Source organism: Tamandua tetradactyla, chromosome 23 (assembly GCF_023851605.1).
Source record: "Tamandua tetradactyla isolate mTamTet1 chromosome 23, mTamTet1.pri, whole genome shotgun sequence".
Lineage (NCBI taxonomy): Eukaryota > Metazoa > Chordata > Mammalia > Pilosa > Myrmecophagidae > Tamandua > Tamandua tetradactyla.
In genome coordinates this window covers 46698157-46716852 of record NC_135349.1, presented here as the reverse complement: position 1 = coordinate 46716852, position 18696 = coordinate 46698157, and the positions used below count along the sequence as shown (strand labels likewise).

The window sequence follows — 18696 nt, the reverse complement described above, 5'->3', positions numbered from 1 at the left end:
TATTTATTTATTTATTTTTGCTCACTGTTGAGTTCCCAGTGCCCACCCCAATCAATGCCTGGAACATAGTAACAATAATTAACAACAATAATGATAGTAGTATCTAACACTTAAAAGAGTGCTTACTGAGCGTCAGGCATTTTTCGAAGGGCTTTGCAAATATTGGCCAAGTCGCATCTGCTCCATGAGCGTTGGTTCCTTGGAGGGATGAAGACGCACTGTGGATGGTTGGTTAAGACGAGAGAGTAGACTTCGGCACCAGACTACCTGGGTCAGAACCCCAGCTCCAGCACATTCAAGCTGGTTGCCCTCCAGCAAGTGTCCTAAGCTCTCTGAACCTTGCCAGTAAAACGGGATCATCCTCATTTTCTCTGCACAGTGGGGAGGAGAGTCTTAATGAGAAGATCCAGCCGTGTGCCTAGCACCGGGCCTGGGCTTAGCAAGTGGTTTAAAGCCCTTTGCTGCTCCCCAGGCAGAGCTGGGGACACACAGATACCCCCCTTCTCACTCACACAAGGGTGCCACGCCTCCTCTTCCCAAAGCAAGTGTGTGTGTCTTGTGTGTGCGTGCATGTGCGTGCATGTGTGTGTGTGGTGCTTCTCCTACAAACACACCCTGGAGTGTGCCACAAAAAAAGTCGTCATGCCCCTCCCACCTTCCCCCGGCCAGGTAGAGTGCACCTCCTATACACACGGACACACAAACACACACAGTTGGCATCTCTATGTCCCTTTTCTGCGCTCTTATGGCTGTTCTGACCCCACAGACTTGTCACCCCAACCCCTTCCCAGGAATGTTAACCTTTCTGTTCTGACAAAGCCGAAGAATTGGGAGAAAGAGTCTTCTCCGGAGCACAGCCTGGCTCATGGTAGCTGCTGGGCAGGGCGGCTGGGGATTGGCCCAGCGGGTCACCCCATGGGAGGAGTCTCAGGCACCCTGGGCCTGGCAGCTAGCCCTGCCCACCTGCCTAGCCCTGGCCTGGAGCGCATACTTAATCGGAAAGAGGCCCCTAGCTCTGCTCTCTGCGTGCAGCTGCTGGCCTGCCATCGCTGGGAGACCGCGGAGGGCGAGTCCCAATCCTTCCATAGCCGTCCAGCCCGGGGCCAGGTCACTTCATCGTGCTGAGCCCCTCGGGAGTCAGGAGTCACAAAGATCCAGCTCTAAATTCTAGCTCTTCCCCACACCTGCAGTGCGCACCTTCTATGGAATGGGTCACTTAGCCTCTCTATGCTTTATGCATTCATGAACTCAACTTCTATCGAGCCCTTTCTAGCTGCCAGACCCTATGCTGGGCACTTGCTCTCTTGTCGGTAAAACAGCATAACCATGATAATAACTCAGCATCCGGGTTGCTGGGGGATTATGAGACAATGTAGGCAAAGTGCTTACACAGTGCCTGGCATCCCACGACAGATGCTCGGCCTGTTGGGAGATTTTCCCTTTGGAATCAACTGTCTTTTTTTAAATGCAAGGCAATGGGGAACTTAGAGTCATCAGACAGAATTGGCCTTTGCAGGCAATTTAGATTCCGTAAAGTGAGAGGGTTAAGTCATTTCTGGAGAAATAACTGCCTTTCCTAACAAACAAATTTATGAATAAATCTACCCTTAGAGAATCGGTCACACACACGGACCAGGTAACTCAGTCGCCTGTTATATAAGGAATGGTGTTTTTTTACAGCCTCCACATATAAATGTTCCTGTACATCCCACTACAGTAGCAATTCAGGACCCATCAGACCGGGCTCAGATCCCAGCTATAGCACCTCCCCAGGACTAGACCTTATATAAATCACCTAATCTCTTGAAACCTCAGGCTCTTCATCTATGAAACACAGTTGCTAATGCCTGCCGTGTAGTGTTACTGGGAGGGTGACATGATAAACCGGTGGAGCGGCAGCCTGATGCACTGCAGGGACTTGGTATCCATTGCCACGTACTCTGCAGAACACCATGAAAGACTACATTTCCCAGAGCCCCTTGTGGTCCCAGGCCACATGACTAATTCTAGCCAATGAGATAAAATAAAAAGTGTGGCCTGGGGCTCCTGGGAGGTCCTCTTTAAACGGCAGAGACTGCGCCCTTGTCTTTCTCAGACACCTCTTTGCTGGCTTGAACTTAAGACATAACGGCGGAGCTCCAGCAGCCTGCTTGGACGGTGAGGTCAGAGAGAGAGAGAGAGAGAGAGAGAGAGAGCCACATGGCAGGATGTTGAAGCGGAAAGCCTGGGCCTGTGCCTCTAGTGACGCCGCGCCCTCATCTTGCCAGCCCCGGACTCCTTTTACATGAGCGGAAAGTGAACTTCTGTCTTAATTTAAGCTGATGTTATTTGGGGTTTTCTATTAGATACAAGTGAACGTAATCCTCATTGACATGTATTAATGACTCAAGAGCAAGTCACTCTTATAAAAAGTGGTAACCCATAGATAGCGTCCCATTTCCCATTTAACCATTTTCAAGTACACAGTTCAGCAGTGCTGACGAGCCACAACGTTGTGCTACCATCACCACCATCTATTACTGAATGAAGCTCTTCCATCACCCCAAACAGAAATTATATATCATTAAGTAGTAATTCTCCATTCCCTACCCTCACCCCCGTAATCTCCTTTCTGTCTCAACGAATCTGAATGTTGTAGTTATTTCAGATAAGTGAGATCATACAATATTTGTCTTTTTGTGTCTGGGTTATTTCCCTCAGATAAGGTTTTCAAGGTTCAACCATGTTGTAACATGTAGCAGAACTTTATTTCTTTTTACTGCTGAATAATATTCCATTGTATGGCTAGTGCACATTTTATTATTCATTCATCCGTTAATGGGCACTTGTGTTGCTTCCACCTTCTGACTACTGTGAATAATTCTACGAATGTTAGTGTACTGTTCAAGTCTTTGCTTTCAATTGAACAGTAACACCAACTTTCACTTCTTTTGGTAATATAAGATTATACAAGTATAATTCTAACCCTGTCTTTCTGAGGGACCGCCAAATAGTTTTGCATAGTGGCTGTACCATTTTAAGTTCTCACCAGCAATGAATGAGTAATCGTATTTCTCTGCATCCTCCCTACTTGTTGTTTTCTATTTAAAGAATAATAGCCATTCTAGTGAGCGTAAGGTGGTTATCTCATTGTGGTTTTGATTTTCATTTCCCCAGCGGGAAAATGCAAATTCTTTGTTGGGGGGCCATCCTGTAGGTTTTAGGATATTTAGCAGGATCTCTGGCCTTCATCCACCACATGCCAGTAGCAATCGCCATTCCTAATGTGACAACCAAATATGCTCAGACACTGACAATGCCTTGGGGGTGCAAAGTCACCCCTGGTTGAGAACCACAGCTCTTGATGTATTTTTGAGAAATTTGGAAGGCAAAACGGTAAGGCCTGTAGAATTCAGATTCCCCATAGAAATGCATATAAGTACTCAAGATAAAATAACTGAAGTCAAAAGATGACCCAATTTCCAGACATTTTGTTGTTCAGAACTTCCTGAAAAGCATCCCCCTGGGAAAGTGGAAGTGCATGGCAGCCTTTTAGAGCTGTAAGCAGAGCCTACGCTCAGATTCATGGACAAGTACTTGTAGGTAAAATTAAAAATTTGGGATGCATTTAAATTGCCTGTATTTAGGGTGGGAATCAAAAAGATAAGAGGATAAAACAGTAAAGAAATAGGAGCAAGGTTCTCTTACCTCATAACCAATACTTCCAAAATAATTTTAAGTGGTAAGCAATAACATTAAATTACAATGTGAGAAAGTTATTCTTTATTCTTCCCCATTTAAAATGCACAATTTGATGAATTTTGGTGTATTTACAAAGATGTCCAACCATCGCTATCATCTAACTTTAGAAGATTTTCTTCACCACCAAAAGGAAAGCTTGTACCTACTGCCTCTTAATTACTGTCTTTTAATCTAAATGAAAAGACTGATACTCCTACGTGTTAGGTAGGTTCTGGAAGCCTCACACACTGCTGGTACAAGTCTACTTTTGTCAACCTCTTTGGAAAACCATTGACAGTATCTACTAAAGCTGAACATGCATCTCCTCTATAAACTAGCAATCTGCACCTAATAATCTGTCCAAGAGAAACAAGCACCTGTGTCTACCAAAAGACTTGAACTAGAATGCGCAGTAATGTCCAGAACCACCTAAATGTCCATCAATGGGAGAACGGACAAGTTGTGAAACAGGCAAACAACTACTCAGCAATAAGAAAGAACAAATTTCTAGTGTACCCACCACCAATGTATCTCACAGACACCACAGTGAGTGAAAGAAACTGGGGACAAAAAAAAGAACATAGCGTATGATTCCATGTATACGAATTCAAGGGAAGGCCCATCTAATGAATGGTGAGAGAAGTCAGGGCGATCGTTCCCTTTGGGGCGGGGGTGCTAGCTTGGAAGGGGGTATGAGGAGGGCTTCTGGGAGCTGGAAATATATCATAATCTAAGGAGGGTTTCCCCCATCAATCCTGGCAGTGTTATCTTTTGGGACTGGATAATTCTTTGCTGTGGGAGGCTGTCCTGTGCACTGTAGGATGGTTAGCAATGTTGCTGGTCTCCACCCATTTGACGCCAACAGCACCTTGCATCCAAGTTGTGCTAACCTCACTGTCATTTGTCTGCTGGAAGGTCAACATTCCTCACTGAAAACCAAGGAACTAGGTAGTGGCTGCAAAGTGGACACATAAAAATTCTTAAATTCTTCACACCACACCCTTAAGATTAATGGAGTCTTGTCCTTCCATGCAGGCTTATACATTTTCAGGAAGCAGCTGAGTAAATGAGGCAGAATTGCTGTAAAACAAGCTGCTAAATTTGTACAAAAACCCCAATCCTTTCAAGCAGCTGTAAAGTCAGGCTTAATCTCATGTGGCCTCCCAGCACCAACAAATGAGCTTTGTACAATCACTGGTGCCCAGTGGCAAATTTAAAGGCTAGCTCTGTTATACTTAAAATTGATTTTTTTCTATTAGCCACACCACAATTAAGAAGCTGCTGGTAACTCTCCTACTTCAAGAGAAATAAAAAATCCAATTTTTAAAGTAAAAAAAAAAAAGGCAGCTGTGTAGTAAACAAATCAGTGTATTCAGGTTCAAAATAAAACCATGGAATAAATGCTTGTTGTAGGTGTTATCAGAACATAAAGGTGAAAGATGAATGGCTGAAGCTTGGGAACATGGGCTAACAGATTTTCTTTGGGGAGACAAAAATATTTTGGAACTATCTAGAAGTCTGGTGGTACAACATTCTGGCCATCCTAAATGCCACCGAACTGTTCGCTTTAAAATGGGTAATTTTAGATTATGTGAATTTCATCTCAATAAAAAATAAAAGCCTTCACTTTTGCCTCTTCTACTCCCAACATCCATCGCTACGTTTTTTAAATCCCAAAGGGGTCTATCTTCAAAACTGTTTAATCAGCTCCCTGGGTATTGCAGCAATCTCCCGAGACATTGAGCAACATGATGAGGCCGCGCAGCTGGAAAGAGGCAGAACCTCAGATTCCCTCCTTCAAAGGTTTAACCCCCCTCGTTCAAGTGCAAGGGGTCAAGGCAAGGGGCGCCCTGCGATGGAGGGGAACGCCCTCTCTCTGAGCCTCTGGGGTCTGGCTTGGAGAGGGAGCTGATCTGGGGCAGACCCTGGTGGCTCTTGGGCCCAGGTCCCCAGGAGTGGAGCCAAGGCTTTCTGGTAACAACCCCCTCCGGGCAGAATTCCCAGCTGTTGGGCCTCCAGGGCTGGATGTACAGGAGGAAGGAGCCCAGGCAGGAAGTGAGGAGAGCCACGTTCCCATCCCAGCCCTAATACAGGCCAGCTGTGGACCCCACGCCCATGTGCAGGGCCCTCCCTGCTCCAAGCCTCAGTTTCCCCCTCCAGTAAATGGGGACTCCAGGCTTGCCCAGCCACAAATGCTCCTGGACCATGAAACGTGTTCTAAAAATGTGTCTCCACATCATTTCACACACGTGCCTGGAGCCACTTCCTCCCTGAGATCCACCTGAGATAGGTTAGCGGCAGGTACGGACAGCTTCCTGCTTATGTGTGTGTGTTTGATTTTGTTTTTAATCTTCAAGTTAACTCCTTACGATGGCTGGGAGTCCTAACACACGGTCTCAGGGGCATCCTGAAGGTGCTGTAGACTGGGGGTCAACAAACTTTTCTGTAAATGTTCAGATGGTCAATATTTTAGACCTTGTGGGACACAGGATCTCAGTTCTGCCTGGGAGTGGGAAAGCAGTCACAGGCAATACCTAAGCACATGGGTCTGGCTGCGTGCCAATAAAACCTTACTTTCAAAAATGGGTGAGGGGGCAGACTCAGTCCTGGGCCTGGTTTGAGATTCCTGCTTTTCCGTTACAATGGAAGCTGTGATCCCTTTATGGCACCCAGATCTCATTATACAAGGCTGTTTATTGCACCTCTGGAGTTCCTGGGGTTCAGAGAAAAGAATAGTTTCCCTAAATCCTTGCTACTTTAGGTGGGCTCCTTGAAGCTTGTTAGAAATGCAGAATATCAGGCCACTCCAGACCTATGAGCAGAATCTGCATTTTATATGCATATCAAGGTTTAGAGGCAGAATGATGTGGTCAGGTTTGTGGTTTTAGGCAGAGCCCCTTGGCTGCCCTTTGGGGGAGGAGGAGAGGAAGCTGCGGTTCATTGAACGTCCATGCCAGGAAGAAAGAACGAGGCCACAAGAGTACCTGAAAGGTTCAGCGGGGAGGATGTGATCACCCACAGACTGTGAGGAGTGAGCAGAGCCCAGGTTATTCACGGATTTCCATCTCCCCACCCCCTAAAATCAGGAGGGGTCTCCTCGAAGCAAAGATTGGGTGGCGTCAGCTTCAGTTCAGTTGCCAGCATCAGCCAGGTGGGGCCTCAACAAATCATGAACCCTTCTGAGCTTCAGATTCCCCAACTCTGATGCAGAGAATAATAGTACTTGTCTTAGAGATGACTTGAAGGATTACTTCAATCCACGTGACATGTTTAGGGCTGGCACAGGGCCGGCAAATCTACAGATCAGGATTTCTCGACCTCAGCACTTTTGATCCATTCACCTGTCCATGCATCATCCATTTATTCACCTATCTGCCTGTCTTTTTATATGTGTGTGTGTGTGTGTGTGTGTGTGTGTGTGTGTGTGTCAAAGCTGAAGCTGGGACTCTATAGACCAGGGTTTTTCAGCCTTGGCATTATTGACATCTGGGGCTGATCCCTCCTTGCACTGGGGTCTGTAGATGGTAGATCTACAGCAGCACCCTTTGCCTCTGTGCATTAGATGCCAGGGGGCTGCTCATGCCATTTGTGGCAATCAAAAAAAAAAAAGCTCCAGACATTGCCAAATATCCTGTGGGGGACAAAATTGCCCCCATCTGAGAGCCACTGCTCTAGGAGTTATCTGTTATCATTATTATGAGGCTGGGTATGTGTGCGTGAGGGGGTGGCGGTGGGGTCCTTATTACCCCAAAGCACAAACTCTGCTGCAAGACCACCTGGATGCAAATCCTGGCTCTGCCATTTTCTAGCTGTGGGGCAGTGGCAGTGAGGGTTGCTTTAGGCAAATCACTTGTCCTCGGTTTCCTCATCTGTAAAATGGGGAGAATACTGACCCTTCTTTATAGACTGTAGGAGGGAAAGCTGAGCCAGCCTAGGTAATGCTTAGAACACTTCACACTTTAGCCCTTAGAATGCTGGCTGCACACAGCAAGACTAATATGTCTGTGCTACTATGACGAGCTCCTTCTTTCTCCTGTCTCCAGCAGGATGGCAAACTAGCTGTGTTCATCCATCCGCATCCCTATGGGGAACCAGCTGAGGGGAGACATCCCCCATCCCGCACCCAGCACGTGGAAAGGGTGAGGTCAGCACTGGAGATGGTGTGAAAGGCAGTTGCCAGGTTTGCCTCGGATGAAACCAACCCTGAGACTCAGCGGAAAAGTGCATGGATATTCCTGGCGGGAATCGAAATCCCCCCAGAGGCTTTGAAAGGGGCATGTGTTTGGCAGGATTGTCTGCCATGTAAAATTATCTGCCTGTGCGTTGTCTTGTGACAGCAGAGAAAGCTCCTAGGGCCAGGAAATTATTTTTGATGTGGAGGGAAAAAGTGGATTTAGCAGTTCCAGCCCTCTCTAGCTCTCAGATGCTTTGTGCAACCTTGCAAATTTCTTGTTTTCCAAATTGCGTGAAGCCCAGAGGTTTCCAAGGAGATGCCTGGCTCAGTGCAGCTTCTGCAGCTCAGGGAAGGTGGAGAGCAGCTTGGAATCCTTTTTCAAAGGGTGGGACACTTCCAAGGGCAGCCAAACCCAGGAGCAAGGAGAGCTAGGGGAGGCATGCTCCCAAGGGACCTCACCAGGAAAGCTCCTGAGAGGGGTCCTCAACGTGGACACTTACTGACATTTGAGGCTGGATAATTCTCTTGGGGGCCTTGTCCTGTACCACATAGGAAGTTTAACAACATCCCTGGCCTCTACCCATTACATGCCAGTAGCATCCCCCAGAACCAAAACTGTCTAAACATTTCCAAATGTCGCCTGGAGAGCAAACTCACCCCCGGTCGGGAACCCCTCCTCTGGAGAGAACCCCGTTCACAATGACTCTGGTCCAGAGGTGGCCCAGCTACTTTCAGACAACGCCAGAGCAATACAAACACCAGCTGCTGAGAAGTAGCCCAGGGTCAGAGGTCCTGGAAGGGTCTGGAAACGGGCGCTGGGAGGGAATTTTTCCTAGAGAGGAGGCCGTATGCCAAATGACAATTCATCGTTATCCACTATTTCGGGCTTCAAGAGTCTCCTTCTTAACACTTATGTCAATTTTTCATTTTTACTGTGCTTACCTATTATTTTTTAATCTGTCTTCCTCACTAGAAAGTAAGCGCCCTGTGGGCAGGGATCTTGTCTCTCCTTCACAGCTATAGCCCTAGAACCTAACTCCGAGTCCCGAGCAGGATGCACTTGCCATCCATTCACCAGAGGGAGAGAGAGGAATTAACAAACATCTCTCGCATGCCTATACCTCGGAGATGCACCTGGCAAGCTTGTTAAAACCCAGATGGTTGGGTCCCATCCCCAGAGTTTCTGATTCAGGAGGTCTGGGATGCAGCCCCAAAAGTGACATTTCTAACAAATTCCCCGGTGATGCTTGGTGCTGTCGGTCCAGGGACCAGATTTTGAGAACCACTAGTCTGAACTCTGAACCTTTGCTCCTCAATGTTCGCTGCCCAGTTGAATCCCCGGGGAGCTTTGAAAAGGCCTGATGCGTAGGGCAGGGGGGAGCACCCTGACCAATTAAATCAGAATCCCTGGAAGTTGGACTCGGGCATCTGGGTGATTCCAGCTAAGGTTGGGAAGCACTCAGCTATGTGATTTCATGTGACACTCACAGCTGGTAGGATTATTCCTTTTTTATACAAAAGGAGAATGAGATTCGGAGGCTTAGTGCCTGGGTAAAAGAAAAACTTTTCATGCAGTTTAGAATCTCACAGCTTTATTGAGAGACCCATGAATCAGGCAGCATGTCATTCAGAAAACTAGAAGGGCACTCCGCCATGGGGCAGAAAGGGAGGCTCATATAGGGTGAAAGTGGAAGCAAGTGAGGAAATGTTCTACTGGGCTGACATTAAGTTTCCATTTTACATGGGCGGGGGTCCTGCAAAGCGGGGAGCAGACATACACTTAAAAGTATGGCATGCTTGTCCACTCTGGTAAGCTGTCTCTACAGAACTGTAACTAGTTTTATCACCAGGTTTGCTTATCAGTTAATCCTATAGGGTGTGCTCTGTTTTCTCAGAAAACCACTGCAAGTCAATTTCTTTTGTCTTCTGGACAAGCCCGTCTAGGAAAGGGGTCTTTTCTAGGCAACAATCAGTGCAGGTGGCATTTTTATTTTAACATAACTTTCCCAAGACCCCTCAGCTGTACAGAAATACATCCTTGGTCTTTTTCTTTTTTTTGTGGGGGTGGGGAGTTGGGGGGTGGCACCCTGTTCTAGTTTGCTAGCTGCCAGAATGCAATATACCAGAAACAGAATGGCTTTCAAAAGGGGGGATTTAATAAGTTGCTAGTTTACAGTTCTAAGGCCAAGAAAATGTCCCAATTAAAACAATCTATAGAAATGTCCAATCTAAGGCATTCAGGGAAAGATACCTTGGTTCAAGAAGGCCAATCAAACACAGTCAGAGTTTCTCTCTCATCTGGAAGGGCACATGGTGAACATGGCGTCATCTGCTAGCGTCTTCTCCTGGCTTCCTGTTTCATGAAGCTCCCCGGGAGGCATTTTGCTTCTTTATCTCCAAAGGTCACTGGCTGGTAGACTCTGTTTCTCATGGCTATGTCATTCTGCTCTGCTCTCTCTGAATCTCTCATTCTCCAAAATGTTTCCTCTTTAGGACTCCAGTAAACCAATCAAGACCCACTTAAATGGATGGAGCCGTATCTCCCCTAACCCAGTTTAACAACCACTGTTGATTGGGTTATATCTCCAGGGAAATGATCTAATTACAGATTCAAACATACAGTATTGAATAGAGATTATTTTGACTCTACAAAATGGGATTTTGATTAAAACATGGCTTTTCTAGGGTCCATACATCCTTTCAAACCAGCACATTCCACCCTCTAGACCCTAAAAAAGACATGTTTTCCCCATATACAAAATACATTAATTTCATAACAATATCAGAAATCCTTAAACCATTTCAGTAGCAATACAAATGAAATACAAAGTTAGAAACAGTACAAACTCCTATCAAAGTTAGTTACAGGCATGGTCTGTTCTAAGGCAAAGTTCTTCTCTGGCTCTGGACCTATAAAAACTCAAAACAAGTTATTTGCTGCCAACATACAAAGGAAGAACATTCATAGGATACATGTACCCGTTTCCATAGGGAGGAAGGAACACAGGGGTCACAGGATCCATACAGTTTGGAAAACCTGCAGGGCAAAGTCCATTACATTTCAAAGTCTGAGAGTCATTCATCCTCGGGGCTTTAGAAAGTGGCAGTCCCACCCTTTCCAAGGGCATACACAGAGGCCTGCCTCTCTCCGAACACAACCTTGGGGACACTGGGGAGACCACCTTTTTCTCGGCTCCACCCTCTCCAAGCATTGGGGCCACACCCGGGCTCTCTGCCTTCTCTGGGGCACACGCTCAACCCCTCCATGTGGTGGCAGCCAGGCTCTCCCCAAACCCCAAGGAATGTGCTTCACCCTCTCCAAGGCCTGAGGCGGCATGACTCTTCCACTGCAATGAGGTGGAAGGCCCATCCTCTGCCTTCGGGGTAAACTCACCCTCTCCATGGGCTTAGGTGGGTCCTCTCTCCTGGCCCTAGGCTTCTTGACTTCAGACCTCAGGCTCCATGGTTTTGCCTCTGAAGTTATTTTTCCTTCAATGTGTCCCTTTGCTGAACCCCCCAGTCCAGACTGGCAGCAGCTCTGTTTATACATGTCCCACAGCACTCTCGTTGGCTTTCTATGCAGTAGCCTCGGATCAAGCCCATCAGACATAAGGAGTTTCCACAAATCCTTCCTGGATAACTCTATGTCCAATCCTGGCTTTCTCTGAAATGGCCGACTGGTTCCACATTTGGTTAAATCCTCACACTGGGCGCTATACTCTGGGGTCTCCCTTTCTGGAGGCCCAGAATTTTCCAGGACCTCAATTTCTGATTTCTTTTTACTCAAAAGTTCTGTTTTCAGCTTATCTCTTTCCTGTCGCATTTCACTATAAGCTGTGAGGAGAAACCAGGCCGCACTTTCCACATTTAATTTGGAGATCTCTTCTGCTAAATATCCAGGTACATGGCTTTTAAACTCTGCCTTCCAGCCAAAGCCATTAGTCAACTTTGCCAGATTATCTGCAATTTCAAAACAAGGCTTGCCTTCCTTCCAGTCTGAAATAACACGTGCCTCACCACTGTTTAAAGCCTGGTCAGAGGTATCTTTAGAATCCATATTTCTACCGACAGTCTCTTCAAAGCATTCTAGGCCTTCTCTATCAAGCTTCTCACAACTCCTCCAAAATCTTCCCCTTATCCATTTGAAAAACCGTTCCAACATGTTTGGTATTTGCAAACTGTGGCAGCATCCCACTTCTCTGGTATAAAATCTGTTCTAGTTTGCTAGCTGCCAGAATGCAATATACCAGAAACAGAATGGCTTTTAAAAGGGGGAATTTAATAAGTTGCTAGTTTACAGTTCTAAGCCTAAGAAAATGTCCCAATTAAAACAATCTATAGAAATGTCCAATCAAAGGCATCTAGGGAAAGATACCTTGGTTCAAGAAGGCCGATCAAACACAGTCAAAGTTTCTCTCTCATCTGGGAAAGCACATGGTGAACAGTCAGGGTTCCTCTCTCATCTGGAAGGGCACATGGTGAGCAATCTGCTAGCTTTCTCTCCTGGCTTCTTATTTTAGGAAGCTCCCCGGGAGGCATTTTCCTTCCTCATCTCCAAAGTTCGCTGGCTAGTGGGCTCTCTGCTTCTCGTGGCTATGCGGTTCTGCTCTGCTCTCTCTGAATCTCTCATTCTCCGAAGTATTTCCTCTCTTACTTCAGAAACTAATCAAGACATACTCAAATGGGTGGAGATATATCTCCCCTAATCCAGTTTAACAACCACTGTTGATTGGGTTACATCTGCAGGGAGATGATCTAATTACAGATTCAAACATACAGTATTGAATTGGGATTGTTCTGCCTTTACGAAATGGGATTTTGATTAAAACATGGCTTTTCTAGTGTCCACACATCCTTTCAAACCAGCCCTGTTCTTTGGGCTTCAGCTATTGCCAGCGTCGTATCTCACCCTTGTCATCACCCTGGGCATTGACGCAGCACCCCCCACGCTGTTCCCTTCCCACCAGCTCTCCCCACTCCCCGGACTATTCACTTGAAATCCCATAATCTAAATGGACACAGGAAGCGACCAGAACACATGTTTAGTCTGATGTTTCTGAATCACTGGATCTCATTTGATCCTTAAACAACCCTACAAGGAAATATTATGTGCCCCATTTTACAGACGAGAAAACCAAGGACGCTGCTCTTTCCCCTCGAATGGCAGCAGGTCGGGATGGATGAAGAATGCAGACCTGAAGAAGCTGCAGGGGAATGCAACAGGCAGACCTCTGGACGGGCACTAATTTTCTTTTTATTTTATTAGAGCAGTTGTAGGTTTACAGAAAATTCATACAGAAAGTACACAGTTTCCCACACACCGCCCTCTCACACACACGATTTTCCCTGTTATTAACATTTTGCATTAAGGTGGAACATTTGTTTCATTTGATGACACAATGTCATTATAATTATGCTATTAATTTTAGCCCACTGTTCTTTGTGCTGGACAGTTCTGTAGGGTTTTTTAGTAGTAACATATAAATAAGCTAAAATTTCCCTTTTTATTCCTTTTCGAATATATAGTTATATTCACAAACACCTCCAACATCATCACCTTTTGCCAAAATTTTTCTGTCACCCACACAGGGAATGTGCCAGTTAAACACTCACTCCCCATTCACCAACCCCAGCTGGCCCCTGGTAATCTGTATTCTAGTTTCTGACTTTACGAATCTGCATATTCTACTTACTTCATATACGTAAGATCATATAGTATATGCCCATTTGTGTCTGGTCTGGCTTATTTCACCCAAATAACGTCTTAAAGGTTTATCCATGTTGTAGCATGCATTAGAATTTCATTCCCTTTTACAGCCAAATAATATTCCATTATATGTATATACCACATTTTGTTTACCCATTCAACTATCGATGGACACGGGTTGTTTCCACATTTTGGCGATTGTGAATAATGTCTCTATGAACATCGGAGTGCAAATATCCATTCAAGTCCCTGCTTTCAATTTTTTTTGGTATATACCTAGAGTGGGATTGTCAGGTCACCTGGTAATTCTATACTTAACTTTCTGAGGAATTGCCAGACTGTTTTTCACTTTGGTTGCACCATTTTACATTCCTACCAACAAAGTATGAGGGTTCTTATTTTTCCACATCCTCTCAAAAACTTGTTTTCCATTTTTTAAATAGTAGCCATTCTAGTGGGTATGAGATGGTATCTCATTGTGGTTTGCATTTGCATTTCTCTGATAGCTAATGATATTGAGCATCTTTTTATGTATTTATTATTGCCCATCTATATATCTTCTTTGGAGAAATATCAATCCAGATGTTTTTCCCACTTTTTTGAGTTGTCTTTTTGTTGTTGAGTTGTAGAGTTCTTTATATATTCTGGATATTAAAACCTTATCAGATATGTGGTTTTAAAATATTTTCCCCTATTCTGTAGGTTCTCTTTTTGCTTCCATGATAAAGAACTTTGATGTGCAAAAGTTTAAATTTTTTATTAAGACTTATTTACCAATTTTTCTTGGTGCTTTTGGTGTAAAGTCTAAGAAACTACTGCCTAAACATGAGTTCATGAGGATGCTTTCTTATAGGAGTTTTATAGTTTTAGTTCCTTTATTTACGTCTTTTGATACATTTTGAGTACATTTTTGAAAACCATGTGACATAGGGGTCCACCTTCATTCTTTTGCAGTTCTCCCAGCACCATTTGTTGAAGAGACTATCCTTTCGCCACTGAGTGGACTTGGGACCCTTGTCAAATGTAAATTGGCCAAAAGTATGAGGGTTTATCTCTGAACTTTTAATTCAATCTATTGGTCTATAGTCTGCTTTTGTACCAGTGCCACACTGGTTTGACTACTGTAGCTTTGTAATAAGTTTTAAAATTGGGAAATGTGAGTCCTCCAACTTAGTTATTGTTTTTCAAGATGGTTTTAGGTATTCAAGGCCATTTATCCTCCCATCTTCATTTGATGACTGGCTTTTCTGTTTCTGCAAAGGTTGTTGGAATGTCTTATTGGAATTGTGTTGAATCTGTAAATCGCTTTGGGTAGATTTGATATCTTAATATTTGGTCTTCCAATCCATGACCGTGGAATGTTCTTCCATTTATTTAGGTCTTCTTTGATGCCTTTTAGCAATGTTTTGTAATTTTCTATGAACAAGCCCTTTATATCTGCTTTGGCTTGCTAAAGCTTCTCTGAGGAAAGGCTGCTGGCATCTGGGGTTCCTCCGTCACATGGGAAGCCACGTGGTGACATCTGCTGTCCCTTCTCTCCTGGGCTCTGGTTTCAAAATGGTTTTCTCAGCTCCTGTGGGTCCTTCTGGCTTCTCCTAGCTTCTCTCTCTTGGCTTTTACTGTCTTTTTATCCTCTCACAAAAGACTCCAGTAAAGAGGAGTAAGTCCCACCTTGGATTGGGTGGGTCGCATCTCCATGGAAACAAGTTAATCAAAAGGTCCCGCCTACAATAGGTATGCCCCTACACGAATGGTTTAGAATAACATGGCTTTCTGGGGTACATAATAGTTTCAACAGTACAACATTTTTGGTTAAATTTATCCCTAGATATTTGATTTTTAGTTATTGTTGAAAATGGAATTGTTTTTTGATTTCCTCTTCAGACTGTTTATCACTTGGGTATAGAAACACTATTGATTTTTGCATGTTGATCTTGTACTTTGCAACCGTGGTAAATTCATTTATTAATTTCAGGAGTTTTGTTTTGGATATTTCAGGATGATGCCATTTGAAAATAGGGACAATTTTACTTCTTACTTTCCAATTTGGGTGCCTTTTTTTTCCTTCTCTTGCCTAATTGCTTTGGCTAGAACTTCCAGTACGATGTTGAATAACAGTGGTGACTGTGGCCATTCTTTTCTTGTTCCTGATCTTAGAGGGAAAGCTTTCAGTCTTTCACCATTAAGTAGATGTCAGCTGTGAAATTTTCTGATATGCCCTTTTTATTATGCTAACGACCATTCCTTCTATTCCTAGTTTTGAGTGTTTTTATCGGGAACTGGTGCTGAAATTTCTCAGATGCCCTTTCTGGGTCAATTTGGATGATTGTGTGCATGAGTTTTTTAAAAAAACTTGTGCTATTAAGGTGGTGTATTAATCTTATTGATTTGCTTGTCTTGAACCTCCCTATATATGTGAGATAAATCCCACCTGATCATGGTGAGGATGCCTGGTTTCAGTGGAGCATTAGAAGAGAGGTAGAGGGACATGGCAATCAGATTTGTGGTGGGCCTCAATCCTGGCTGAACATCAGCATCACCTGGGAAGCTCTTCCAAACTTGCTGATGCTGGGGGCCTCACCTCAGACAATTAAATCAGAATCTCTGGGGGTGGGATCCAGGGATCTGTATTTTTGAAAGCTCTCCAGGGGATGCTAATATACAGTCAGGGTTGAGAACCAATGGGCTGGAGATGGAAGGAGGTGGCTAGGTGCAGGAGAGGGCAATGAGGATCAGCAGTCCTACAGGCAGCCTGGCTCTGAGAACATCCCCGGCCCATAAAGACTTTGGCAGACAAGTGTAAGTGCAAACACGGTCACTCAGTAGATGAAGCTCCTAGTGATGCACTGTAGGTGCAAGGCCACAAGGTGTCCTTCATCTGTCCACTCAATGCACATGGATTAAGCATTGGGGAGGCAATAATAAGCAAAAGAAGACCTGGTCCTGAGTTCACAGAGAATGGAGTCTGGGGTGGAAGAATAGGGTGGCTGACAATCAAAGTCATATTCTAGAATGTTTGGTTACAAATGGAGAGAGGCACCATGACGGGAAAGTGCAGGAAGCTGATGGGGTGTAGGTTAGAAGGATGATGATGAGTGGTGACCTGGACCATGCTGTGAAATCAGGGAGGGCTTCTCTGAGGAAGAGGCCCTTGGGCTAACGGCTGAAGGATGAACTGGCATTAATTGCGTAATTACGTATCTTCTGCCCTGGAAGATGGAGGAGGAGTTAAGTAGAAAAACTTTCCAGGTAGTGCAAACAGCCTGAGCAAAAAATGCTGAGGCAAGAAGAGCTCCCCGAGAAGTGCAAGATTGCCAGAGGGGCAGGGCGGGAGGATTCAGTAGGAGACGAGGACAGGATGGTCTCAGGGGCCGTGCTCTGGAGGGTCCGGGAGGCCACAAGCAGAGATGCTGGACTCTCTGAGGAGCAACTGAAAAATGTTCAGCTGGATGATGACTTGGTTGGGTTTGGGTTTTGAAAGGTCCCTCTAGCTGCTGCTTTGAGGGGTGAGCTGTGGAGCCAGAAGACCAACGAGGAGAGAGGACAGTGGCTGCACTGAGCATGTGGCCATGCAGATGAAGAGGCAAGGGTGCAAATCTCTAGGACTTGGCGGTGGCTTCCATTTGGGAGTTTGAGGCAGAGGCAGTGTTTGGGGAATAATCCCTCTCCTTATAAAAAAGGAGATAGAAATACAATTTGCCATAGATTCAGGGGATTCGGCCGAGCATATGATAGGTCTCAGGTACATGCTTCGATACAACATAGGTTGGGGAGAAGAAGGAAAGAAGAAGTCAAAGGGGTTCTCACACATCAAACAGTTCATATATTCTAAGTTCTAAATCAAGTGCATTGGGCTGATCTGGAAGAATGAAAAATGTCAGCACAGAACTGTTAACCTATGAGAATTATGCCTCTTTTCTGTCACAAAACAAACCGGCAGCTGCGTGTGGTTGATCATTTGCAAAGATGGTCACAAGCCTCCCTCTTGTCCCTCATCATGCCCCTTAGCGATGTGAACTTGCCATCTTCGATCAAGAGGTAGAGTCTAGTTCCTCAGTCCCTGCATCTGGGCGGTCCTCTCGACCACACTGACCTATGAACTGTGGGGCAAGTGATACAATGTGGCTTCTGAGCCTGGGCCTCAAGGGGTGCTGCAGCTTCTACTTTTGGCTTCCTGGAATACTGCCCTGGTACCACCACAAACAGAAGTCAGTCAAGCCAACTGGAGGAGGTGAACCATGGCCCCCTGACCAACAGCCGGCACCAGTGGCCATGCAAGTGAGTGAGGCCAACTTGGACTTCTCCAGCCCAGCCATGAAGCCCCATGAGTGAGCAGAACTGGAATTCACCCCTGCCATGGTTTCTCAGAACCACGAGTAATAATAGGGTTGCTGTTTTAAGCCACTAAGTATTGGAGTCATTTGTCACGTATCAATAGCTAACTGATATACTGTTACAGCCAACATCCATTGAGTGCCTGGCATTATATGAGCTAAATTCCACAACCCGCAGAGGTTGGTACTTGTAATATGCTCATTTTACAGATGTAGAAACCAGAGTTCAGAGGGATTATGTAACTGGCCCAGGGGGCCGTACTGAGATTTGACTACAGAATTCAGGCCAACGTTAGAGTCCACATTCTTTGCCATTCTGCCAGTGATTCCCAAATTTTAGTCACTGGGTAGCATCTTCCTAAATTCTGCCATACCCACCTACCCTCTGCACAATTATTTAACATTTTTCTTTGAGTCAGCTCCCTTTTTAGCCTTTAACAAACATATTTGAAATAGAATCTTTATATTATAGCCACAAATGGAAAAGTAGCATCCCTTGTCCCTAAACAAAGGGTAGTATTCTAACAGACAGAAAGGAAAAAAGACATTATTATATCTAACTAGATTCTGTTGCCTTCCAAAAGCCCTAATCCTCAGGCTTGACACCTTTTTTGCTAAAAAAGGGCAATCAGCAAATGAAAGAGATGTTAGCTTCACACTGAGTTTTGCTCCCAGACATAGTCAGAAGGACCCACTGAGAAAACGTAAAAAGAGTAACTTCCTTGCTGGGATTCAGTGTTGGCTAAGGCCCGTCCCTCTCC

General features: G+C 45.1%; 1 protein-coding gene and 1 long non-coding RNA gene across 3 annotated transcripts in view; one reads left to right on the top strand and one right to left on the bottom strand.

Annotated features, from left to right (window-relative positions):
• Positions 1–18696, bottom strand: part of TEKT5 (tektin 5) — a 51731-nt gene that overhangs the window by 8420 nt on the left and 24615 nt on the right. The window lies entirely within an intron of this gene.
• Positions 2054–18009, top strand: LOC143666800 (uncharacterized). The gene is made up of 3 exons (XR_013167733.1): positions 2054–2157; positions 7767–7941; positions 17610–18009. It is a non-coding gene; the product is annotated as an uncharacterized LOC143666800 (long non-coding RNA).